At 43.2% G+C, this 27,773-nt stretch overlaps 1 protein-coding gene across 10 annotated transcripts in view; it reads left to right on the plus strand.

The window, feature by feature from the left end:
- Window positions 1-27,773, plus strand: part of BRSK2 (BR serine/threonine kinase 2) — a 499,877-nt gene that overhangs the window by 191,741 nt on the left and 280,363 nt on the right. The window lies entirely within an intron of this gene.

Consider the following 27,773-nt stretch of genomic DNA (forward strand, 5'->3'; position numbering starts at 1 on the left):
TAAACAACTTGATAGGACTGTTTGTTTTTCTTCTCTCTGCCACACTCATTTCAGCTCCTGTTATATAAGGTGTTGATATGACTTGTAGGGAGGAAGGATGGCCTTTTGGTTAAGGTACCTGGAACCTGTCAGGTCTGGGTTCACCTGCCACTAATCCCCTGTACAGCTGTGTTAAACTCGGTTACAACTGTTAAGCAGCTGCTTTGCAAATGCTGCTCCTGTGGAAAATCCCCCAGAGGAAGGGGGTCTAATAGAGAGAGAAAGAGAAGCTCCACCCTAGATCATTTCTTTGGGAGGGTTGGGGAGGAGCATCTGACAGATCTTGCCCCCTTGCAGAAAGGGTGGGCTGTTGGGTTCCCAGAATATAGACCTTGTGCTTCCACACCAGCTCTGAGCTCCCTGCCCCACTTCCAGCCTCCTAGCTGTGCAGGTCCATTGGAGCTATGCTTCCTGGGGTGCCCTCACCCCTTGAATCCTTCTGAAGAGAAGTATGGAAGAGGCCCTATATTAAAGGTAATATAACGTAAGGATGTGTTAATTTTTCAGTGGACCACAGATTGTCAAGAGAGCCCATGTGTGTCCCTCCCAGCCCTGCTGCCAATTTGACACTAGCCCTATAGTTACACATTTGCAGTTCCCTGGAACATGGAGGATGCCCTGGAGTCACTAGAGAGGATGTGGTATGGAAGTGGCTGACTCCACTTCCGTGCAGGAGGGGAAAGATCTCCACATATAGGGGACCTTCTCAGTACTGATCCTGTTGGAGTGAACACAGTCTTCCTTCCCCCACCAGTTCGTTCCTGGTACTCATTTAGGGTAAGTTTTTCCCACATCTACATTTGTTCAGCTCTAGAGATGTTATCGTTGCTTTTTCTTAGGGCCCTGGAGAAATATTTGGGGCACACAATAAGACATGTGAACTTAAAGGCTTATAATAATGCTTTGATATATATATTTGATATATTCTAAAGCAATAGGGAACCAGCCCATTGAACTCTGGACTGGGTGAATGTTCCCGATCCTGTAGTTTTGCATGGAAGGTAAGAGCCTCTTCCTAGGAGATTAACTTCTCTTAGGCTTGACCTACTCTTGAAAGTTATATTAGCATAGCTCTGATCAGGGGTGTGAAAAAGCCACGCCCCTGACCAGTATAGTTATGCTGACACAACCCCAGTGTAGACCTAGCCATGTCAATGGAAGAGTGCTTCCATCAAGGTAGCTAGTTTTTGTTTCGGGAGGTAATGTTCCTACACCAACAGAAAGAGTCCTTCCACTGGTGTAGGGTGCATCTACAGGAAGGGACTATGCTGGCATAGCTGTGCTGACATATCTATGCAGGTGCAGTCTTCATAGGGTAGATATAGCTTTAGATTATTCTGTTGTAATGCTTGGATTGTTCAATTGCAAATTTGCACTGGAGGAGAAAACATTTTGGATCTTAATAAAATGAACTCTTCGTTATTTCATGTTATTGTTTGTTTTATATTTCACTCTATTACAGCATATATTCTGCCTTGAGTGTGTCTCTGTTTTTATTATAGACTCTTGTGGTTCATCCAAAGGTAGAACCACTCATCTGTGAGGTACAGTCCCATAGCTTGATCCAGAATTGTAAATGTGATGCTGTTTGTGGAAGCTTTAGGGCACCGTGTCACTTTATACTGTAGAGTACTATCAATGTTTGATATCTCTTAAGTGGAACAAGTTATGCATTAATATTAATCATCATGAGCATTGGTCCCAGCTCTGCTTGGAATTGCACTGGGACGATTCCATTGCCTTCAACAGTGATATTCTGTGTGGCAAGTGCAGAGCATTGTCTTGTGCCTGGCAAACGACGCAAGTTTACACAGGCACTCTAGGAAGGACAGACCATAAAAGCAGCTACTCCAGGAACAGGAGGAAGAGACTGACTCTGAGAAGTCTGGGCTCTGAACTCAGGACTGTGGATCTGAGTTAGGATCCTCGTGCTGGGAACGTTTTTTTGGTAAATATCGTATGTTTTGTTAACTGTTCTTTCTGTGTCAGGCAAAGATTTCCCTGAGAGAGAGACATGACTTGCTGGGCCTACACTGAGCTTTTTGTTGCTGAGTTGCTTCACTAGCCAGATTTGCAGCAGTGTAGAGTGAGAGCAGAATCAGGCTCATATTCTATGCGGTTTATATCTGGGCATTCATAAACACTTAGATAAATTCCACCCTGCCATTTATATTTGCTCCTTGCCCTCATCTTTGCAACTAGTGTCTTTGTTTTGCAGACATGGCTATTTCCTTGCGAATATCACTAACAGAATCTTCTCACTACAGACCAAGGCCCTGTTGGTGAGATTTAAGTTCTTGGTTAACTTGGATAACACTTACTTTAAAGATTGACTTCAAGGGAACTGAAGCACATGGTTAAACTTTAAGCACTTGCTTTAAGTACTTTATTGGATAGGGATGAACTTAAAGACGTACTTATGTGCTTTGCTGCATGGAGGCCTAAATCCTTCACTGACATCAGTGGGGCCAGAACTTTGTAGAAATGGCTCAGATCCCCAAACTGCCCACTCCCTTGAACTTTTCAGATGTGGATCTGAAACCCTGGCTTTGTTTTTCTCAAAACCAAACTCCCCTCTGCATTTATAAATCATTTATCTAAATTCCTCTGCTACCCTCTTTCAACTTCAGTGGTTCAAGTCAAATGGGACCTAAGTCTGAATTCCTTCTGACTTTGATCCAAGCTTTTAACAACCAAAATTTAACTGGAGCATTCTGCAAAACCAAAATCGCTCCATGCCCCTTCCCATCACCAATTTTGCTCATGTCAATGTAGATTGCATCAGAGAAGAGTGCCTGGCACACCATGCTTGAGTTACATCATAAACTGAACTCCAGTTCCAGTCTACTAGAATGTACAGAGGCTGCTGAGGTAATCAGATTAACAAAAGAATCCATGGAGAGTCTGAATTCTTTTCTCATCCCCTTCTCCAGTGAAACTGTAAACTGAGAGATCCAGCAGTTCTGATTGATGTAAGATTCATGCTACAGAAGGCTGGAGGGGGAAATTGCATTTTGGTCAGACCACTTTGGAAAAGTTATGCATAAGGAGCGGGCAGAAGAAGTCCCTACTGCATACTTCAAAGAGTTTTCCCTCTGATTTATTAATATCTTTTTAACGGAACGAGAACAACACTACTATCACAAACGCAGTGTTAATAAAGGCCCTTAAGCCTCTAGTGTATTAATTACTGTAAAGAAAAGCAAAATGTGCATTTATTTTATTTTTAATTAAAATTAAGAAAGCATCTGAAAATTATATTTTGAAGGCTTCTTTTGAATTTTACAGGCTGTCCTGCGTGCATATTTTCTCTTTCATTTAATTTTTTAATTGATTTTTTGAGTTGAAATCCAACTAAGTCTGAATCAATGCTGCAGTTCGAACTTTGCATGCATTGGTGCAGACTCTACATTGCAGAGAAATAGGGCCATTTTTTCGTGTATTACAGGTGTTGCAGCAGGTGTGTATGTGTGCAAGATAAGCTGAGATTTGATACTCTGAGGCTATAGATTTCTTCTTTGACACATATGCAATAATTATTATTTATCGTTATCGTAGCTCCCAGAATCCCCAACCGTTGACCAAGACCCCATTGTGCTAGGCATTGTACAGTCACCGAACAAAAAGATGGTCCCTGTCCCAAAGAGCTTATAATGTAAAGGTTTTTTTTATCAATATGTGACAGGATCAATGAAATTTTTTATACATATATATATATATATTCCCCTTGCTTGGAAGAGGGAAATCTGAAATGTGTAAAGGGAGAAATTGTGACTGTATAAATCACACCCCATTCTCTGATCTGCTCCCGAGCTGGTGTAGCTATGCGCCTGTCCCTTTCGCAGAGAAGTTTGTAAGGTTACAGTCTAACTTCAAGTTAGTGGAAAGCTGCAGGGACCTGTTCTTAATAGTGTTATTCGAAGGATTTTGTCAGATATGTTGCTTCTAATTAGAGCTGGGTAAATGCTGCACTATATGTTGTGCCCCCGTTAGATGAATCGGGCCTGGCTCATCCTTTCTCACTTCAGCACCAGAACTGCCCTGCATTCCCTCTTTGTGGATATGGGTTGCTACTCAGGTTTAATTGGATTTATGTAATAATCCTGGGGATCCGAGGGGAAAAAATCAGGGAATTTATTAGCTTATGGACTCAAACAGAATTCCACTGGGGCTATGACTGTAGCAATGTATTCTCTGACAACTTGCACATTTTGCAGAAAGGGATAAACACCCAGTTGCTGGAGATGTGAGGATTCCCTGCACTCCTTGAAACATATGGTATGGAACTGCCAATTGACTTAGATAACTAAATAAGATTTGAATTCAACAAACCTTAGTATTTGCAGTATTAAGGGAATTTCCTAGAGCAGGCATAGCAAAGTACTGCACACACTGAGGTAACTAGATCTATTTATCTTGGGGGGGAAATGAGCATATTTTTCAGTACTATCATTGTATTGTATGACAGGATCATTAATAATAGCTTTGTATGGCTAGATTTATAATAATGGCTGAGCTGAGATGACTTGGTTTGTTATTCTTAGTGTATGAAAAGTAACACTTTTCTTTTTCTGTCTCTCTCTTTCTTCTTTTCTGGTTTAGTATATGAAGATTTACCTCTACCTCTGTCTTCCCTCCCCTCCTCCCCCCAATAATACAGTTCTAGCAGATACATGAAGCTAATGGCCATGTACTTTGGTTTTCCATTGTTCTACTCTTCCTTTACTTTTATTTGTATGAATAAAATGAATCTGAAAGGATAACACCTAATTTAGAAATTTCCACAGTATTGACTCCTATTTTAACATTAACTTGTTTTAAACATTCTCTATTCCATCTTGGTTTTGCTTTCCATGAACATCTGAACAACAGAATTTTAATTGTGTGCCTTGTGTAACCCACTGGTGAGTGTGTGTTAGGCGTCCCCCTCTGAGCCAATCTGTAACGGAGATGAGTTGTTGCTGCCCCCAGCTCCAGAATGGTGGTACTTTAGCTCAAGCTACTGCAGTTCACGCTTTTAGCTCTGGAGGTCCCTGGTGTGTTGGCCGACACGTGGGATGTCACGTAATGGGGAGCTTGTCTGAGATTCGAACTGCTGTGGACTTTAGATGCTTTAGCTTCCTTTGAGCTGAAGAAGTATGTAACCCACTCTTGCATGTCTATTACAGGTCCACCTCTGTGCCGATCCACAGAGTTGTTACAGACTGGCTCTTTAGCTCTGGAGGTCCTTGGTGTGTTGGCCAAGATGGCAGCTACCACACTTAAATATTTAGGCATTTTTTCACCACATGGTCTGCTTTTTCTGGGATGTAACACAGGAGGGGGACAGGGATCCCCAAAGCCCTTTCTAGAGCCCTGGAACAGAAGCAATTAAATGAGCTAGAAAAGGGTCTAAGTAGTAACACCAGGCATGCACAATGAATGACTTAGTGATAGTGATAGTGATTTAGAATCATAGAATCATAGACTATCAAGGTTGGAAGGGACCTCAGGAGGTCATCTAGTGCAACCCCCTGCTCAAAGCAGGACCGATCCCCAATTTTTGCCCTAGATCCCTAAATGGCCCCCACAAGGATTGAACTCACAACCCTGGGTTTAGCAGGCCAATGCTCAAACCACTGAGCTATCACAGACCAGGAGCTGCAATAATCCACCTGGGATATTTTACACATGATGAAACACTGCTTGACATAGTGTGTGGGTCAGGGTTTCAAAATCTCTTGCTGGAACTCTGGCACATATGTGATTAAACAATTCTACCAATGAACTGACCGTACCTTTGCATATATGACTTACCACACACACGCAGTTATTTTGTGTGAAAGTGACAAGAGAAAAATACATTTATACTCTGCATTTAGCCTGCAAATCTTATATTCGCTTCATTTTCCTAGAACTGATGCCTTGGGCAAGGTCTGGGTGACTCAGAAAGGAAAAAGTTTGAAATAATATAAAAATCCCAAACCTTGCTTATCTGCTACCTCTCTGTAAACTGCTCTCTCTCCCTGAGAGATGCCAAGCCTCAATGACATCTTTAAGACATGCTTCTAATGTTAAGAGTTCTGCTTATCCAGTCTGGGAACAGACCGATTCCTTACGATTTACATATCCCATCACAAATAACCAACATAGTCCGAATTTCAAAACCTGAGTATCAAATACTTACAACAGAGTGTTTGTTTGTAATCTGTCTGTAGAGTAATTAAAAACCCCTAACAAATAACCCACAGCCACACTGTGATACCCGTACTCATACTGAGTAGAATCTTACTCCATGAGAGGTCCCATTGACTTCAGTGGGGTTGTTAGTAGAGGAAAGTGCTAGTCAGCGTGGGTAAGAGTATCACATCATGGCCTTTGCAAGTAACTTCCTTATAATCAGAGGAAATTACGATCTGCTACTAGACATTCTGCAAGGAAGATGACAGGCTGAATTCACTGAGTACATTATTCATTGTAAATGATTCTCTCAGCTCTCCTGACCCACTGACTATGTGATGATATCAGTGATTTCTGGGTCAAGTAGTCATATGCATACCGTGTGGGTAGGCAGAACAAATCTGCCTATTTTTTATTGCCCGGTGTGGCTCTTTGTTCATAGTCTGTCTCTATAATGAATTTCTATCCTTGAAATAACAAGCATGTTCAAACTGATGAAGGCAGGGTTATGACCTAAATGTTTTGTGCTACCATATTCTTAGTTGGTCAAGAGTTTGTGAGTTTGTTTTTTAAGCTGAAGTTAGGATCAAATGACCCTGTGACCAGAAATACAGGAGCCTTTGCATAAAGGAACGTTAATGCTGCAGTATGTTTTAGGGGGAAAGACCCTATATCTGAGATGTTTACGTTCTATTGGATGTTTGATGTGCCATTGAGGGTGCAATTCATTGAATGTCTGCTGTTTTTAGAGCTTGTCAGGCACAATAGTAAACAAAAATCATGGAAAATGGGTAAAGATCCGGGATTAAAAGTACATTTTTAACAATTTGTAAATGTTTCTGTGGGAGCTAGATGGTGCCATCAGCCTGGGTTAAAAGAAGTGTTGAAATTAACTTGAGAGAGAAAATGTAAAAGAGTGAAAATATTTTTGTTATGTTTATTAAAGATGGTTGCTGTCATTTGTATTTCAGGGGAGGCTAGAGGCCTCGGCTGAGAACAAAGTCCCAAATGCGTTACGTGCTGTACAAGCATATAGTAAGAGATTATTCCTACCCTGACAATCTTACAGTCTATATAGACAACCCAGCCAAAGGGTAGGAAGGAAAACAAAAGCACAGAGGTGTAGCAACTTGCTGAAGGTCCCATAGCAGGTCACTTTTTGAGCCAGGAATAGAATCCAGGTCTTCCAATTCTCATTCCAGTGTTCCATCTGCTTGACCACACTCCATCCCATTATTAATGATTGAGTTCTTGTTATTTAATACTTACATTATGGCAGTGTCCAGAGGGCTGGATCAGTATCAGGCCCTATTGTGCTACAAATATTGAGGTACGCATGGTCCCTTCCCTGAAGAGCTTATGATATAAGAAGTTCAGCTCTTGGATGAGATGCCTTGGCAGATGGAAGCTAGCACATGTGGAAGGGAAAAGACATTGTAAAAGCATAAATAAAACAGAATGGATTTTTACATCCATGGCCAGTCAAGTTTTGAATGTGTGGGTAAATTGTTTTTCAACATATACCTTAATATCAGCGTTCTGTAAATGTACTTCCATAGCAAGTGTAAACAGAATCATTGTTAGGTGAGTGAAAAAACTCAAGAGGTTAAACTACATAGCACGAGCATATAGGAGCATACATTTATTCTCTATACACTAGTACCTTTCTTTCAATGAATCCCTAAGTGTTTTACAGCATAGGTTTTCAACTGGGGGGTGGTGGCAGTCATGATCTCCCTCCCTTTCTTTGGCCCCAGTACAACAAACCATCCCTGTTCAACAAAGCCAAGATTTATTTTAAGTCACATGAACTTGAATGGAATTTCAGCATGTGCTTTGCTGAGCTGAGGACTTTATGGCTGGATGGGAAGGGGTCCCCAAACTATTTGCTTTTGTAACATGGGGTCATGGTGTGGAAAAGATTGAGAACTGATGCTTTACAGTTGTGGATGATTTCAGTATGCGTCTTATATTATGGTGGCTGGCAGGCATGAAGCAGTATAGTAGAAATCCTGGTGCCAGTTATGCTTAATAGGTATGGATCTAAATCAGGGCCTTTTAACCTAATATTTGGTGGTTCAGATAAAATGGGACCTGGATCCAAGCCCTTGGCCCTACCCTCAAGGTTTAGCATTTGCAAAACCCAAATCCTCACAGACAGTCCATAGCAAAATTCCCCATCACATTTCTTCATCAGCACATTTGGGAGAAGGAGGCTGGGAGGAAGCGAGAGTGAGATCTTCCGCTCATCAGACAAAAATAACTTTTGCTCATAAGAGGTTTTAATATGCCTCTGATCAATTTCTGCTGACTTGATTTTCAGGCCTTGGAGCTACTCTTTTGGGGAAGTAAAAATCTCATAGGATTGAATTGCTACGGAGAGGTGAAGTGTGGTATGCTGAAAAACTGCAGTTATTTTCCCCCTGTGATTATTTTTGGCCAATTCAGCACACAGTGGGACATTCAGCTGCCTAGGGAACTGAATTGTATTGTCTCTTTCTCACTCATCCTCTGCTTATCAGATGAGTTGTTGTTTGGGCTAGTTTAGGATAATATGTATATGCAGAGATTTGAGGATAGATGGATTTTAGCCCAGTTACATGTAAGGTTGTGGAACTGAAGTCTTAGTTGCTTGTCAAAGGAAAATCCTTATTCCAAGTTGGCCTAAAAGGATTTGAGTTTGAAGCAGTTGGTACTGGTTCTTGTTTTATTAGGGTATGCAATGCTGCTTTCATTTATAGACCGGATCTAACAGGAAGTATTATTGTTTGTTTTCTTGCAAGGAGCTTTAAACTGCTCTGAAGCTGTCTGTTTTTGGGGCAAGAGCATGTGCTAGAGGATAGCTCTGAGTGGAAGGTGAAATGATTATAGATCTGCAGTTGTGGCAGGTGGGAGCAAGAGGGTGATGGGAGAGAAGCAGATTGTACTACTTATTTCAGTTTAGCAGCTTCCTGAGCAGAGCAAGCAGAGGTGGGGTTGTAGCTGCTGGATGATCTCATAGTTATTTATTTAGTGTGTGCATAGTCAGCTAGCCGAGCGATGGCATCTCCAGTGGCATGATGCAGTTCTTCTAGGCCACCGCAGAACCTAATCAGCAGGCATTCATCGACAATGTGCGTCATCATCTGTGTTGCACCACAGCTGCACAAAGGGCTGTCACAAAGGCCTCAGCAATACTGATTGGCTACACAGAGACTGTGCCCAATCCGGAACCTTTTCAACGAGGACCATTGGCGACGGAACAGGTCAAACCCAGGCGGGAAGATTGTGGGGTTGGCGACGAGGGACTGGTTGAGGATTATAACAGATATCCATTCCTCTCGCCAGAGGGTTTCTTTCCTAACATCCTGATGTGGCGGATGAGACCATCATAGGCGACATGACGGCAAACGTGCATCTGGTGGCTTAAAAAGGTCATTGTGCAGTGGCAGGCTTGAGTCGGCGCGTACTTTGTCTAGTAACTTGCCAGTGACAACCTCTTGTCTGATATGAGGAGGACCAATGTTGCTCCGAACTGGAAGCCATGGGAGTGGACTTGGATGCAGGATGCTGGAGACGATATGCATGGCAGCATGTAACTGCGTATCCACCAGTTTGGTGTGTGACGATCAACTGCAAACTGGTGTGCAGTACTCCACCACCGAATACGAGGTGGCAAGAGTTGACGTTCGCAAAGTTGGAGACTGTGCTCCCCATGACGAACCTGCCAGTTTGCTAAGAAGATTGTTGCGAGTCTTAACTTTAGCTGCTGTCTTCTTCAGGTGGGCATGGTAACTTAGTGTGCGATCTAAGGTCACACCTAGATAGACCGGTTCTACTTCATGTGTCACCTTCTGACCATTCAGATAAACATTCAGTTCTCGGGTTGTGCTTGCATGATGAAGATTGAACAAACTGGAAACGTGGTAAAGAGAACAGTTTGGTGGCTATCTCTGCTGCCTACTCACTGGCTTTTCTTCTTTTGGACCTTTGTCCAAAAGCTTGAGCCTGGCAGATTGTTTGACCAAAAGGTGCTGCTCGCAGCTGCTGTCAAACAGTAATATTCAAACATTTCGGCAACTTTTGTCTGAGAGGGATGTTCTCTCACAGATGCTGGTGGGGGTGTGTTAATATTCCCTCTTACCTTTGGCGGACTAGAGAGAGGTTTCGGGAAGGGAAAGAGAACCATTCTAACTGTATGTTAAGCCTTCTTGTTGCATTCGGCTCACCTCTGCCGGTTTAATTGGTTTGGACCATCTCTGTGGTTTGATCAGTGGGTTGCCATCGTCAATGTTTTCTTTTGACCTGAATATTTTGTTAAGCAGGGCTGAAGCATCAACCACACAAATCACAGATGGAGCATAAGGAAATGCCCTGCAAATTGAGGAAGTGCTGGTGTGGCCGTGAATTTGAAGGAAATCTCAATCAGTGCGTTTGTTTTGAGTGCTGGACAGCATGGCTAATTCAAACTGCCTTCACTCAATGCCTGATTTGAGTCCCTCTCGTTCTGAGGAAACCTCTAATAATTTCGTGGGTAAAATCATACAGATCCACACTGAGCTCTCTGCTTCTGGGAATGCAGAGAAGTATCCTGACATGATAAAGATGTTGGGAGTATTTCCTCCAACAACCTGTCCTTTGGCTCCATATCCTTCCCAGACTACCCTGTTTTATCTTACTTGGGTGCAGCCAACTAGCTCTTACCCAAGCCCCAGTCTCAGCAAGTTTCTCAACAGCACTGTCTGGGCCTGACGTAATGAAGGCATAGGGCTGTCTACACAGGGAAGTTTACACAGGCTAAGCTCGGTTGTGAATTAAACTGCACTAGCTACTCTGCACTCACTCCCTGTGAGGACACTTTTACTGCACACTAAGAGTGTCCTCTGGAAGTGTACTAAACTAAACCGTCTAAGTGTATTAATCTTAGGTACACAAAGGCACGACTGCACTGAGCCAGCAATTGTGGGTTTTTTCCCTGCGTAGACAGGCCCGTAGAGTTGTGTGTCATCTGCATACTGAAGACACCACACACCAGTGCCTCACTGCTCTAATGGAGTCTGATCCAAATCCCATTGAAGACAATGGAAAGATTGCCATTAATTCTAAATGGCTTTCGATCAGGCTGATAGACATTGAGGAAGTGAGGTAACAGAACACCATATGGAAGAGCCCTTGGGCAGATGAAAATCCACCCAATACTATCTCCTAGGACTCAGGAGCAACATAATCTGCCTCTGTTAGAGTCTACAGGTGTGTCAACAGCACCTCTGTGGCATCTCAGATCTGAGAGATTTGGCATAGACACTTTAGATCTTTACCCATTACCAGAAAGAAGTACTCAGTTGATGCAACAAGCAGTCTCTGTACTATAAACAGACCTAAAACCAGATGGACTGGGTGGTAGGAAGTCAGAGGACCCTATGCCAGAATTGCCCTGCCACAAGCTTTGTGATGATATTCCCCCAAAAGGATGATTATTAGTGGTGTAAAAAGGAGTAGAAAGTAGCCAGCTGTGACATTATTTAATTTGTAAACTGAGAAAAAATAATGAGGAAATCACAGAGAGAATACATAGGGAATACCAGTATACCACAATGTTATATACCGTCATTTTAGTGGGGCCAATTTCAGTGTTAGTCACACTAATATAAACCTGGTGTAAACTGAAGTCTGGAGTTATTCTGGATTTACACTGGTATAACTGAGGTCAGAATTTGGCCCTCTAACAGCACTTCTGATTGTGGCTATGGGGAGAATTAAGCTGTGTGGTTCAGGGGTAAATGAATACATTTTGTTCGGATTCCTGTTAGTTCTATTGTTGGCATGTTGGTTGAGATGCCCCATGGGTGCATTCACAGATACTCCCTTAGTGATTCTGAAATGGGGAGCCTAAATTCTGTTTTTCAAATTGGTGAGAGCTTGGCTTAGCGTGATCCTTGGCTGTCTCAGAAAGAGAGCAGCCTTCCTCGTTAATGTGAGCCTGTGTGCAACAGAGTAGTCCTCATTTGCATAATATTTTATTTTTGTTTGATTTGCATAATTTTGTGTGTGTGTGTGCCCTCGTGTGTGTGTTCCCTATGCTCCACAAAAAGCGTGACTGTCTCCAGTAAAAGGATCCCAATTATTAGCTGGCAATTCCTTTTTGCACCATAGACTGAAACATTTTTCATAGGTTTGTTTGTTTTTCAAAATAAACTTCATATTAGTCAGTGCACTGAGCTTAGGTCCTAAAGCAGATTTCCCTGCTGTAAGTGAATTGAGTGCATTAGCCCCTGGTTCTCTCATTGGGTCAATTGCTTTGCATAGTTTTATCCATTTGGGAGTTGGGTTATCAACGTATAAAGCAGTATGTTGGCGCTGTCATTGTTCAGAGTACAGTCATGGTCGAAAAAGTGACAGTGAAATTACAGCTTCCTTGTCATAGCCAGTATGTCCTCCCATTGAGCTAAATTCCTCTCTTATTTACACTGATTTAAATTGTGATTAACTCCACTGATCTCCATTACTTTACTCCTGATTTTTGCCATTTTAGCTAAGATGAGATTTTAGCATAATGTGTCTTGCAGAATCCTATCTGCTTTGTTTACAGACTCATGTGTTTTGCTGGTATCAGCACCACACACATAATGTATCTGTTGTGGAGCAAACCGTATTCTGTACAGGCTTGTACATCATCCTCTACTTTGATGGATGGTGTGCAATTTGGAAAAGGTTTGTTTGCTGACTTCCCCATTGGGTAGGAAGGGACTTGCCCACGGGAAGAACAGAATGTAGAATTAGAGGATAAACAAGTTCAGAAGAGGAAATCCCTCAGCCATAAAGAGGCATGACAAGGTATGTGGTTTATAGTTAGGCAATACTGGGCTGTCTCTGAAGGGTAAAGGAATAATCCACCTCTTACACAGGATATGAGGTGTTCAGGTTGCAGGGCTGTTTCATTGCTGTGTAGACTTCTGGGCTCAGGGACCCTCCCACGCCGCAGGGTCCTAGAGCCCAGGCTCCAACCCAAGCCCGGCAGTCTACACAGCAATAAAATAGCCCCACTGCCCAAGCCCCGCAAGCCCACGTCAGCTGGCACGGCCCAGCTGCAGGTGTCTAATTGCTGTGTAGATATACCCACGCACACATCTTGTGGACTCAAAGACATTTGGGCTCTGAGATGTGGGAGAGTCTCAGAGCCCAGACTCCAGCCAGAGCCCAAACATCTACACTGCGATTTTTAGCCCCGCTGCCCAAGCCCTGCTAGCCTGAGCCAGCTGTCCAGGCTCTAAGACTTGGTGCTGCGGGTCTTTTATCTCAGTGTAGACATATCCATGGGCCTCATGAGTCCCAATCCTGTGTCTAGACCATAAAACCATCTTTCCTCCTCTCTTTTCCCAGCTGTAGTCTAAAGGAAATGCCTTCTCTTCTTTGTAGCCCAGAATAAAACATATAGGATAGGGCTCAGCCACATCCCAAAGTAACTAGTATCACATAGATTCATGGACTTGGAGTAAAAAAGATCATAGCTGTTGATTTCTCCCTTTTTTTACTATTTGCATTGCATTAGTGCCTAGAGACACCAAGAAAGACTGGGGCTCCATTGTACTAGTTTCTGTTCAAACTGTAGTGAGAGAGAGCCCCTGTCTGAAAGAGTTTACAATTTATAAAGATAGGATGGATAAATGAGGCTCATGCACATTTCTTGGGGGATCACCTGCTAATCCCTCCATCCCATTTAGCAAAATGCAGGGATGGTTGGCTCTTTGTGGAAGAGTTCTGTCTCCTTCTTTGCCTGGGGACCCTTCCCGCACACTGAAATGATAAACTACACCTCTCTTTTCCAGCATGATAGTTCATAGAACATTCCTCAGTGTCAAAGCCCCTCTTTAATTTGAAGCAGTAACAAATTCTGAAATGATTCCCTGAAGCTTAGTGGTTCCACATTAAGAAAAAAAAGTATGAAAAAAAAATCCTGCAGCAAGAATGACTGAAATCCTTAATTGCAGAAGATGCTACTATGCCTTCAAAATTGAGCCTTGCTTTCCTGTCAGCCCTCATTTCCATAAAGGGAGCTCATTCTCAGGGCCAGCAGTGCTGGTGTGATGTAGAGTGAGATGAATATGTACCAGAGACGATGTGAAAGGGCAGAGCAGAGCCTTGACACTGACATAGATAACTGAGTTGCTGAGTAGTTAGTGTAAAGGTTGACTATTTCTTAAGAGAGATGTCACACAGCATTCAGGCTATGGTGAAATTAATTATCCCTCTGGCAGCATTTATACTTGCCATGTGCCCCTCATCCCCCATTAATGCTCCTAATTCCATTTGGCACAGATTTCCACAGCCTTTTGGAGGTTCCTGCTGTTTACTGCACTTCATTGTGAAAACTGACCATTTATTTTGACCCTTTGTTTTCTATCTTTTAACCAGTTATTGATTTATGACAAGACTTTACCTCTTATCCCATGACTGCTTACTTTGCTAAGGAGCCTTTGGTGAGGGACATTGTCAAAGGCTTTCCAGGTACACTATAACAACTGGATCACCCTTGCCCATACGCTAGTTGATACTCTCAAAGAATTATAATAGATTGGTGAGGCATGACTTCCCTTTACAAAAGACATGTTGATTCTTCTCCAACATATTATGTTCATCTATGTGTCTGATAATTTTGTTCTTTATTATAGTTTCAATCAATTTGCTTGGTACTAAAGTTAGGCTTACTAGCTTGTAATTGTCAGGATCGCCTCTGGAACCTTTTTAAAAATCAGTATTACATTAGCTACCCTCCAGTCATCTGGTACTGAGGCTGATTTAAGCGACAGGTTACATACCACAATTGGTAGTTCTGCAATTTCACATTTGAGTTCCTTCAGAACTTTTGGGTGCATACCATTTGGTCCTGTTGTTAGTGTTTAATTTATCAATTTTGTTCCAAAACCTCCTCTCTTGACATCTCAGTCTGGGACAGTTCCTCATATTTGTCACCTAAAAAGAATGGCTCAGGTGTGGGAATCTTCCTCACATTTTCAAAGACCAATGAAAAGAATTAATTTATCGTCTCTGCAATGACCTTATCTACTTTGAGTGCTCCTTTAGCACCTTGGTCATCTGGTGGCCCCACGGCTTGTTTGGCAGGCTTCCTGCTTCTGATGTATTTAAAAAAATTGTTGCTAGTTTTTGTGTCTTTTGCTAGTTGCTCTTGAAATTTTTTTGGGGGTCTGCCTGATTACACTTTTACACTTGACTTGCCAGAGGTTAAGGACTAGATTGTGACTTTAGGTAAAGTCATTAAGTAGCCCTGGGAGACATTGTGAATCAGAGTCAACCTGTGGGTCACAGTTTGTTTCCTGATTCCACCTTCCTCCCAGGATGTGTCTAGACTGCACCCTTCTTTCAGCGGTGTATAGTGTACATACACACGCAGTTCCCTAGCATGGGTAAAATTAGCAGCATAGACAGTGAGGCACAGCTTAGGCGAGCAGAGAGCAGGATATGCCTGAAGATTTGTGGGTATTGATTCAAGTACATCCCCTGCATGGCTCTCTGCTCACCCACGCCATGCTTCCCCATCTGCGTGGCTGTTTTTAGCCATGTAGCGCTCTGCTGCCTCCCTGCTGCTGAAGCCTTTTCCCACCGCAAGAAAATACTCTGGCAGCAGGGAAAGACTCTGGTGTGGAGGAGGCAGCAAGGAAAGGCTCTGGCAGGGGAGAGCTGCTGAAGCCTTTCCCCTCTGCCAGAGCCTTTCACTGACGCATGTAGCTAAGCACTACAGTGTGGACATGTTTCAGAGTGGAAGCCATGTTCATCTGAATCAGCAAAAAGAACGAGGAGGACTTGTGGCACCTTCGAGACCAACCAATTTATTTGAGCGTGAGCTTTCGTGGGCTAGAGCCCACTTCATCGGATGCATGCCGTGTAGCTACGTGTACGCTACACGCTGCCACCAGGGGTGTGAAGGGGGGACATAGCCCCAGGGTGTGGTAATTTACTGCTGGCCCATATGAACAGCAAATTGTTATTCCCCTGCTCTGGCACAATTACTCTGATCAAGGGGGTAAGCTTTGGCTTCCTCCTCACGGTGCCTCATTCAATGCCATTCCCCATTCACTTGCTTTGGGGAGCCCTGTTTACTCTTACATTGACAGACCTTGGATCCAAGTAACCCATGCATTAATAATAATAATTAATAATTTATTATATTTGTACACTAGGGTCTTACAGTTTAGACTGGGAAGGTTCTTACTCCTTCATACTCCCTTGTGTGTTTGCACATTTAACCCTTACAATTTTGCAGTTGCATGAGAAATTCCCCCCTAACATCAAAAAGCAAGAGTGAAGATGCATTCTGAAGACGCAAATCAAGGTTACTTGTCTCCCAGAATTTCTCCGGGCAGGGAGAAGAGCACAGCCAAACACATACACACTCTAAAACATTCTTTATGTGACATTCTTGCCAATCAGACTAGGTGCAGTAAATAAACCAGCCCCTGCCACCAGTTGGTGCATGCTCTTTCAGAAGCTCAAATAACCCTCTGCATCTTTAAGAAAGGAAAGTAACTTCAGGCCCTCTGGAATTCTCCAAGTTGTCTGTGTATGCAGCTAATTATTTTGAGATGGAAACAGCATCTTTGAAGCATGTCCATGAAATACATAATTAAAGTATCTTGTGTTCGATCACACTGTTAGACAGCTAATTGAAAATCACATTGTATCTGCATAATGAGACAAATAATGTATGTCTGTGCACTGATGAAATGTCTCGTCCCATAGTCTTTTCCCCTTTAATTGCTATGAAAGGAACTGGCAGGAGACGACCACATGCTGGGCTGCCCTTGATCAGCAAATCTGGACTACACGGAGTCACTGGTCTGATCTCTGGTGGGCTCAAATAAAGGAGGAGACTGCAAGATGGGGACACTTCTTCCAACAAGTCGTGTTCAGATGTTAAAGTAGGCTTACCGTCCACTCCTGCCTCCTAAAGCACATCAGTGGATAGCATGTCACTTACGTGGCTTCACAGATGAGCAGAATGTTGGTATTATGATGGTGCTATGCCAATATCATGGCGCTGTGAGATGCAGAACTTGATGCTTCACCTCCTTTTCAGAGACAACATATTCTGATCCCTGGTTGTGCTGTCTAAGCATAGGTGTCTCTCTTGCCATCTTCTGTACCATCGATACTGTATATTGGGAATTTGTGGAAGACAGGCTGACCGCTATCAATAAAGTAATCTGTAACTTGTTAGTATTGGGCATTCAATGTGACTAGCAGTCATTCAATCAATTTAACAAGAAAAAAGGAAATAGTAAATATGATGGGCTGAATTCTCCTCTCCAAACTTGCCCAGAACTCCCACTGACTTCAACTGGAGATAGATGTCACATCTGAAGGCAGATTGTGGCCCCCCTCTATGGGCAAAATGGCCAAATTCACTGGTGTAGGACCCACAGAGCAAATTTTGGTCTTGTTTATTAAATGGAAATCTGGAGTAACTCCAAATCAATGGAATGACCTCAGATTTACATCTATATAACAAGGGACAGAATTTAGTAGCCCTTTAGCTTTTGTATTTCCTGATTTAAAAAAAAAACCGTTCACTGCGCATGGTCCATTAATATGGGATTTCTTTTATTGTTTTTTTTTCCAGCTAATAACAAAAAATACATCCAGCTTGCGTGACTGTGTTTTCTCAGGGCGTTTCAGTGACTTGAACGCCCCCCTGTTTCATTTGCCTTCACCAATCGAAAATTGCCATTGCAAATGTCACAAGTGTGGAAATGGTTACCCTTTCTCCGACTGGTTTTTCAGACTTACATTGCGAAATGATCTCCTCTGGCTGGTTAACTCTTCACAAACAAAGGGTCTGTTTTCACACAAAGGCAAGTAGGAAAGAGTCACAGAGCAGACTGTCACAGAAGCCTGTCTTTAAAGCTACTTTCTTATGCCCCAGTCCATGCTGGGGGCGAAGAGACATAATCAGGCACCGATCTGCATTTTAGACAATGTTGAGGATTAGCAAAGGGGCAGCAGATGCACCTATTGAGCTGTAAAGGAAGAGACTCAAAAGCTGTGTTGCGCAGATGGGAGATTACAGTACGGTAGTTCCCCTCATGTGCCAGTCAGTGTTCCTGCTGCCCTTCTCATCTCCGGCAGCCGTTCTGTCCCAGAGCACATGCAGCTCACTAAGCCTGCCCTACCCGTGCCTGAGGTGAGGGGATATTCAAACCAATCTAAACCAGCATAGAGCTAGCTCCAGCAGTCATCCTGCTGCTGCCGGTAGAAACGTGATATGTGGATAGGATGATTATTCCCTCTTCCTGCTTCAGTGGTTGAAGCACTTTAACTCTCTCCATTTTAATAGCTACATCTAACTATATTGTCTATCCATTTGCTGAAGACCAGCCCTGTTGCTAGGATGGGGCTGGGGGAGTGAAAGTGAAAAGGAAAGAGATTTTCCTTTACGGCTTTTACTGTTTTTTCCACTGTTGCTGCCTCAAACTAACATTTCTTCCCCTGCCTGAAGGTTATTGTCACAATTTACCATTTCATTTTTTTAATGGGACATAAACTGTAAAGCCATTCACCAAGTTCATATATTAACACACACCCGTAGAGAGAGAATAGGCCCAAATCTGCTCTCAGTTATGCTGGTATAAATCTGGAGGAAGTCTAATGACTGGAATGGAGTTACTCTTTCTTTACACCCATGTAACTGAGAGTGGAATTTGGCCCATTATGTGATCGAAATAATAGTCCATTACCCAAGTATTTCCCCTATGACTCTAACTTTTATAATTGAAAATACACTATTACTGGGTCCATTTGCCTTGATTGTTGTTCTATCAGAGCCTCTAAATGCTGTTGTTTGACATTTGTATGCCCCTTAGAGTCTAGAGTTTCCCTTCATTCTCTCCTATTGATCTGTCCCTGACCCCCATCCAACATGATATCCTAAACCCACAGCCAGCCAGACATATGGTTATAGCATGGAATTGATTCTCAGTTCTGCCACAGACTTTCTGTGTATACTTTGGCAAATCACTTAATCTCTTTGTTTCTCAATTCCACATCTTTAAAACAGGGATAATAATATTCCCTTTCTCTTACCCTTTGACCGTCTGATCTATTTAGGGAATAAAGCTCTTCAGCGTAGAGACTGTCACCCACAGTATTTCATGCAATGGGGCCCTCACTTCAGTTGGAGTATCTAACTGCTACTGTAATATTAATAGTGATAATAAGTAAATGCAGGACTAATGCAGTGCTGTTTTCTAGCCTATTACATGTTTTTTCTCTGGAAAGAGATTTCCCCTGAAGTGTTGCCTTATCTTTCTGAGGCTTGAGAGCTATGTCAACAAGCAGTGCAGCGATTGCTTTTCTAAGGCATCCTTTCCTGCTGTGATGCACATTCAGTAAATGCATCACTGCCTTTGGTTTCTCCAAGACCAACCCCGTCACCAGCTCCTACTTTGGATAACAGCTCAAGCATGGGCGGGAGGGAGGGAGTACAGATTTAGCACTTATGAAGGTAAGACAGAGCAACAGCTACACTGAGCAGACATTGTGCAAGCTTCTGTGTGCCCCTCTACCAGTGCATTTCAGTCCTGACCTTCCATTTCTGGACCTGTTGCAAACTAAGTGAGTACAGATCTCCGCTTGGAACAAGGAATAGGCCATCAAACTCATTTAACTTGTGACCTAAGACAGAATTGGAACCTAATACTTTGGAGGTGAAAATCCCAGCTTTAACCTCTTGTGCTGCTGATCCTCCTCCTGGGTTAACTGTGTACTCCTTCTGGTAATTTAGAAAATGGCTTGAAGTGGGGTAGTGAAACTTTATCAGAGTGGGAAAGGGTGTGTAGTGACTCTTTGATTTAACTGACCTTTTGCAGTGCTGAAGTCCATGGAAAAACCCTAGGCAGAGAGATAGCAAGCAGTATGGCCCCGTGCCCTCTAGGGGAATGTACCTTGAAAAGAGGGGGAAGGAACGTGAGCTTTGTTTCACAGGCTCTTGGTGATAAAAGCATGAATTGTCCACAGGACTTGGCCATTTTCTGTGCTTCTTAAAGGCAGAGCAGAAGCATGTAAAATTAACTTGAGCCAGTGAGGTCGCTGCTGTAGGAGGGCTCCTATAAATGGACCGTGCCAGGGCTGAAGGGAAGCAAACAGTTCATTCACCCCCACCCATCCCTACCCCCATGTTATACAGCTTCTAACTTCTTGTCACTTCAGTTCCCTTGCTCTGGTGAAAACCAAAGAAAATTTAGGGAAAAAGTACATTTGAGCAGGAGTTAGCTTGGAAGGATTTAAACTATAGGCAGTAAACAGTATGTACAGAAGCTCTGTTGTTTAGTGAAAGGTTTATAAAGTGACTTGACTGTATTGTTTGTTCTTAACTGGCTAAAGAGGGGGAGTTGCAAGGAGCCCCCACATGAACCCCAAATCTCAGTATGCACTAAGGAATCTGCCTTGCCCCCACAGTAGTCTGTCGAAGAACAGGGCAATAAGGCTCAGTTGTGCAGAGAATACAGGGAAGAGTGAGCTCTTCAAGATAGCAGACAGATAATAGCAGATTCTGTTGCAACCGCCTACTCCCACTAAACAAACACAACCCCATAAAGTGTAAAGACCAGGCTTGATTTGCCTGTCATTGCTATCAAAATTTCTAACCAGGAGTTGCCTTGTAAACTTCTGCTACTGGTGCTGAAGGAATATCTCTGCTGGGCTTGTGCTTTGTATAATATGGTAATCCAGAGAATAAAGGGTTAATTAACAGAGTCTGTTGCAGGTGGCTTGATTAGCCCACCAGGTGGTTCTTTTGTTCCTTTCAGTTAGAATAGTCTGGGACCGGACAAAACATGATACATTATTGCAACAAATGTTCTAGCCTGCAACTGTGTCTAAATCTGGAGACAGTCCTGCAGAATAGTAGCTTGGGGGTTGCTGATGAGAAGCATGCTAGAAGCTTTTCAGGTGGTGACAGAGTTGCATTTGATCTGTGATTCATTCGCTTCATCCTTTATGTACCTAAGCATTTGCCAAAGAAAGACAAGCGAGTGCTCTGTGAATTTTCAGTGCACAGCCCTTTGCATCTAATGGAGAAGAAGGTTAAAATGAGAATGGAGTGCATGTAATAAGGTATTCCCCATATGGAGGTGACTTAAGGACTATGCAGTTGCATAGGACCATGTCCTTCCACACATCACATATAGCACCCCTTGAGAATGCCATTCTTCTCTATCTGTTATCCTGTCTGATTCCGGCTGTGGTGGGGACTAAATGATCCATCTTCCTTCCTTGTGCCCTCTCCTGCTTAGTAACTTGTGTTATAGCTTGTGCAGGCTCGGAAGACGGACAGATAGGCTGTAGTCCAGAGTGGACTGTAGACTCGTTTCCCAGTGGTGGGTCCTAGACCACTTGCATCAGTTAGTTCAGTCCATATCAGACAATGGGCTGATCAGTTAGACTCCGAAACTGCATCCTCAGCTGGTGTAAATCACTGTAGCACTATTGAACTCAACAGAGCTAATACAGTGAAGTTTTACCAATTTACCAAGCCTTGCTGCCAAGTGTGAATGCTTCTCTCCTTCCTTCCTCCAGTCACTGGTGATAGTGAAAGTCACTCTGCATTTTATTTTGTCTAGAAAAGCTTCTTGAAGTATTGCCCTAGCCCCATTGCTAATTCACACCAAAGCAGAAAACCTTTTGTAGTGGTAAACACCCATTTTTTCATGGTTTGTGTGTATAAAAAGATCTTCTGTACTTTCCACAGTATGCATCCGATGAAGTGAGCTGTAGCTCACGAAAGCTTATGCTCAAATAGATTGGTTAGTCTCTAAGGTGCCACAAGTACTCCTTTTCTTTTTGCGAATACAGACTAACACGGCTGTTACTCTGAAAATTGTAAGGAGAGTGATCACTTTACATAAGCTATTACCAGCAGGAGAGTGGGGTGGGGGGGAGAGAGAACCTTTTGTAGTGATAATCACCCATTTTTTCATGGTTTGTGTGTATAAAAACGTCTTCTGTACTTTCCACAGTATGCATCCGATGAAGTGAGCTGTAGCTCACGAAAGCTTATGCTCAAATAAATTGGTTAGTCTCTAAGGTGCCACAAGTACTCCTTTTCTTTTAACCTGAGTAGGGGATTTAGGGTGGGATTTTCAAAGGGAGCCTAAGGAATTTAGGTGCCCAAACGGGACATAATTGCCTAACTCTCTTAGGCTCCTTTAAAAATCCCAGCCTTACATAGTGCTTAGAGGCTGCATAGGGCCTTATGTTGGTTCCCTGAGCTGGAGCGAATTTCACCTTACATTTGGTACATCATCATCATGCCTGTCTGTGGTCATGTCTTAATTCCCTTTAATCTGACTAGAGCGGACCCCAATGCCCTCTATCCCAGTCCTTCCCTTTTGGCTGCAGCTGTGGCCAGCCTCAGTTTAGACAAACCTAATCTGAGAAATAAATTGAATTTCCTTGTGTGTCCCCCCCCCCCGCGTCCCCCCCCCTCACTCCGCCTGTCTCCCAGAGCCTGCAGAGGCTTGCAGACGAGTGAAGGGGAAGGAGGAAAATGCCACTGCCTGCAAAGCAGAGATGTCACAGGCAGGAGGTGGCTGGTGAGGTCATGTATACACAAAGGTATACATCAACAAGTAAAAATGGTCCCCACAAAATCTGGCACGGGTCCTTCTGCAGCTGGAATCTATGCTGGAGATAGGCTAGAAGCCATGCCGTTGTTAAGGAGCACAGGGCACAAGCGTCTTCATTCACTAGGGTCTCTCACTTGTGCAGCCCTCTCCATTTCATTGAGAGGCAGCATGATCTAGTGGGCAGAGCACTGGAGTAGGACTCTGGAGATCTGGATTCTGTTTCTGGCTCTGCCACTGATCTACTTCATAGAGCTCAGGCCCAGAAGGGACCATTATATCATCTAGTCTGACCTCCAGTGTATCACAGAACATTAAATTTCATCCAGATACCCTGACAACTTCAGTTAGAGGAAAACATTTCAGTCCTCAGAAGACTCAACTGTTGTGTGCCACAACAGAGAACAGGAGGGACCGAGGTACACCAGTGCCCAAGGCCCCTGCAGTTGCAGGGAGTTGATTAGGTGGTTATACCCAGATGATCCCAGCAGGCGATCTGCACCCCAGGCTGCAGAGGAAGGCATAAACCCCACAAGGTCCCTGCCAGTCTGACCTTGGGAAATATTCCTTCCCCACCCCAAATCTGATGGTCAGTTTGACCCTGAACATGAGAGCAAAATGTACCAGCCAGGCATCTAACAAAGAGGATTCTCTGTACCATCCCAGAGCACTGGTCCATAGTAGTGCCCCCTACCCCTGCCACTAGCATTTGTGAAGAGGTTAGCACAGGGTTGCTTAGGGCAGCCCAATGCATTGTCTGTGTCAGAGTGTTATACAGAGTTCAATGTAGAGCAGAATCCCGCCCTCTGTGAGGGAATGCTGCAGATTTTAACTTAAATGCCCTATAGGTTCACGAATAAAAATGCAGATTTCTTGCTAAGAGTTAACACTTACTGGGGGCTATCTGCATTGACCGCTGTTGGGAACAGCTGGGACTGGTATAGCTGTGAGCACCTCTGCAATCAACACTTCGGTCTCATTCCCTCCAGTAACACCTCTTAGGGCAAGCAGGGTGTGGGTAACTGTGAGTTCTTGACAGAGAAGCTGATCCACAGTCCACTGACATTAATGAGAAGTTTCAGAGTAGCAGCCGTGTTAGTCTGTATTCTCAAAAAGAAAAGGAGGACTTGTGGCACCTTAGAGACTAACCAATTTATTTGAGCATAAGCTTTCGTGAGCTACAGCTCACTTCATCGAATGCATCCGATGAAGTGAGCTGTAGCTCACGAAAACTTATGCTCAAATAAATTGATTAGTCTCTAAGGTGCCACAAGTCCTCCTTTTCTATTAATGAGAAGCTTTCCACTGACTGTAGTGGGCTTTGGATCAGGCCCTGAGAACTCTCCTATACCAACCTTTCCAAAGAGCCCTGCTGGGAGAGGTGGAGATGAGGCTAGCTGTGAGATCTCCCACAGCCCACACTCCCTCCAGTAAGTGATTCCTGCAGGGAAAAACTGGAATGGGGACATGCTGCCAAGGTACATTTTGATAGCATTGCTTCACGCTACTGTGCTGTGGTTTAAAAGCCAGTAGTCTCTGCGACTGTGTGTGTGTGCGTGCAAACATTTTTCTTCTGAAAGGAAATTGAAATTCTTTTTCTAGTTTTGCAGGCACAGCTGATCTGGCTCTGGAGATGATAATATATTGTATTTCATAAGCACTGCCTTAAAATAATGAGGAGTTGGGGCCTTTTCTGCTCTAAAGGTATACTGAAGCTGACCTCCTGCTCTCTGTATAAGGAACACAGTGAGCCAGGAGCGGTGCAGCTTGTAAAACCTGAGCTGGCAGTTTTTGTTCTTCTCAGCCTAGACAGCGACAGATGTCTTCCATTCCGTGACCCAAACCATTACTCCCAAATTAAAAACAGTACATTTGGAAGCTGCGGGAGTGGGTGATATGTCTGTTTTTGCTGTTCATTCAAATGAGAATAATCTGACTGTTTTGACCTTTAATCCTTTTTTGGTAGCTTTCCTTTTGTACACTGGATTTGGGGTTTCAGTTCTTTCTTCTCCCCAAGTCAGAGCTATTGTATTATTTTTTGGTCTGTGATCTAATTGTGAGAACTCCATATTTTGGCTTTCCTGCTCTTTGTACAGAGAAGAGTCCCATGGGATGAGAAAAACCATCTTTTACAACTGTGTAATGGGGGCTCTAGCCTCACAACCTGGTTCCATATAAATAATTCAGTCTGCCAGAGAGGAGCAGGGAGAACGTAAGGCATTTAAAGATCAGTGGGCCTGATCAGGGCCGGATTAAGACTCTATAGGCCGGTGCCTACGGCTCTAGCTCCCAGAATGATGTGATTGCATCAGAATCTCAGGATTCATTTAAAATATATATATATGTTTCTTGGCTTCATGGTTGCAAACAAACACTTGTAAATATGAACCAGATGTAACTGATACAGTGATGGTTGCCTGACTCTGAGGGGTCTGAACTGTCCATTCATCTCAGTGGGATGTTAACTACTCTTGGGGACCCTGGCATCACCAGTCCAGAGGAGGACTCTGTATGGCAGGAGAACAGTGCATTGGGCTTGACCTACCATTTAAGCAGACACACTTTGGCTTCTTATTTGGGGAAAATACTGGAGGCATCTCTATGTATGGAGAAGGGACTCCTATTGCTCCTGAGGAAAATGAAGAGGGCCCCATGCAGTTTTCCCTGCCTCTCTGGGAGAGGAAGGAGACCCCGGCTGTTGTTACTCCAAATAGGGAATGGATCATAGCATAGGGGTAGGGCTACTAAGAGGGAACTATGTGGGGGCCCATGCATAGGTGAGCTTTAGGCCTTGGATTGCCTTAATCCAGCCCTGTGCCTGATTCTCCTCTCACATACGTCAGTACAAATCAGGAGTAACTTCACATAAGTCAGTGGAATGACACAAATATAAAACTGTTGTCAGTGAGAGGAGAATCAGGCCCAGGGCTCTCATCACTACTGTCTTGTTATTAGTATTGATTTTTTTATAGGGGAAGAACTAGAGTTGTAGATAAACCCGCTGCCTTTAATGATTGTTCCTTGCATTGATAAAGTGACTTTTTCCTTCTTGATGCAGAACAATCCCAGTTAGAAACAGATGGCCTCAGCTGTAGAGTGTGGATTTGGTTCCAAATTTCCCCAAAGATCAGGGAAGCTGCTTGGATCCAGGGCTTTGATCAAGGCCATTCTCTACTTTGTAACCTTCCTTCCATGACAGAGGGGCACAGGTTCCTGTCTAGTACTGATAAAGGGCCCAATCCAACTCCCATTTAAAGTCTATGGGAATCTTTCCAGTGAATTCTGTGGGAGATGGATTGGGCACCTAACTAGGCTTTGGAGTCAAACCCCACACCTCATTGACACCTCATCGACCCAGGTGTCGATTCAGAAACCCAGCAAAGTTGGATGCGCTGAGTCAGCTTCTGGTACTTGGCATTTTGTTCATAGCATAGGTGCAGCGTATCCACATTTTCTCCTGGGTCATTACTAAAGAGCAGCGTATCTGCAGTCGGTGCAAATCCTCTTAAAGATCTATCGGTTGGGGATTGAGAGAAGTCAGGAAGGCACAGCAGGCTATATCAGCAGTGAGCTCTTCGGATGAAGTGTTAAGTGGCCAGCCTCATTTTGTGAAGAGTGCATCCTCTGGCTTTTTTATAGGGGTCTTCAGTACCAAATCTCCTCTCCTACCTCAAGAGATTTCCAATTTTGGGGAATGCCATCCTTGTTATGATATTAATTAAACTGGAATTTAAAAATCTTCACTTGTTGAAGGGTTGAAAGGGGGTGGGAGATCTCACTGGTTTTGTGACTACAAAGTGAATGGTAAGTTTGAATTTGTTCTGGGTTTAAACTAACTCTAGGTTGTATCCGCAGCTGTATTTAAAGAAAACTCTCCAGGTTGTGGAATCTTAGAATGAACTAAAGTGAAAGTAGAACATACATTAAAGAGCCAGTTCTGTTTTAATCCCAGGTTTTTTTCTTTCCTACTCCCTTCCTGATTTGGCATTGATTGACCAAGTTACCTAGGCACGTGCCTAACTTTAAGCATGTGAGTAGCTCCCTTGAAGTCAATTAAGTACCTTACTGAATTGGGGCTGTACTGATTGTGCATCTCATTGTAAATACTTTACACAACAATACTTTGCACTGACTCAGCACTGTAAACTTTACAAACATGAAGCCCCACTCTTGATCCCACTGAAGCAAACACTGTATCTCCTGTAGTCTTCAGTGAGAACAGGAGTCAGACCCTAATTATGTCTCATAACATTCTGTGATAGACAAATACTGCTATCCCAGTTTTACAGGTGGGAAACTAAGGAACAGAAAAATTAAATGACTTTCTCAAGGTCCCAAACTGAGTCAGAGGCAAAGTCTGGTATTTTCTATTATTATTATTATTTTATTACACAGCCATATGATTACATGGTGCCCCAGAAAACAAATAAAGGCAGATTCTCTTTCCCCACAGAGCTTTCAACCTAAGACAAGTCAAGAAAAGGAGGAGATAACAATACAGGGAGCAGTCAGAGATGGGAAGAATGAGAAAAAGACAATATAGTGATGCAGTCACTGAGGCAACTAATACTTGTGTCTAGAGGGCTGTGATAGTAAAGATTTTCCTTACATTGTGCTATTTAATTTATAGTCTTAGGGGGTTACCATCATTATTTATTTGTATTGTCATAACACCTAGGCCGAATGTGCTATAAAGGGTTTATTGGTTTGAGTTTGAGATGGGTGCATTGCTCACAAGTGGCCGAGCCACAACTGAATTATTCAGGTTATCTCAAATGAATGATGATCAACCTATGCCTTCATGTATTATTTATATACCACATATGTAGTTTTAGTAAGATTTTGGAGAGTTTTCAAAATTGCATTGGGATTATTTCTTTTCGCCTTCCGCCGATAAACCCAGATGCCTTAGTTACTGTGAGTTCAGCTGTGTAGGACTCGGAGGAACCTCTCTAAATGTCT

Source organism: Lepidochelys olivacea (genome assembly GCF_965140295.1).
Source record: "Lepidochelys olivacea isolate rLepOli2 genome assembly, chromosome: 6".
NCBI classification, from domain to species: Eukaryota; Metazoa; Chordata; order Testudines; family Cheloniidae; genus Lepidochelys; species Lepidochelys olivacea.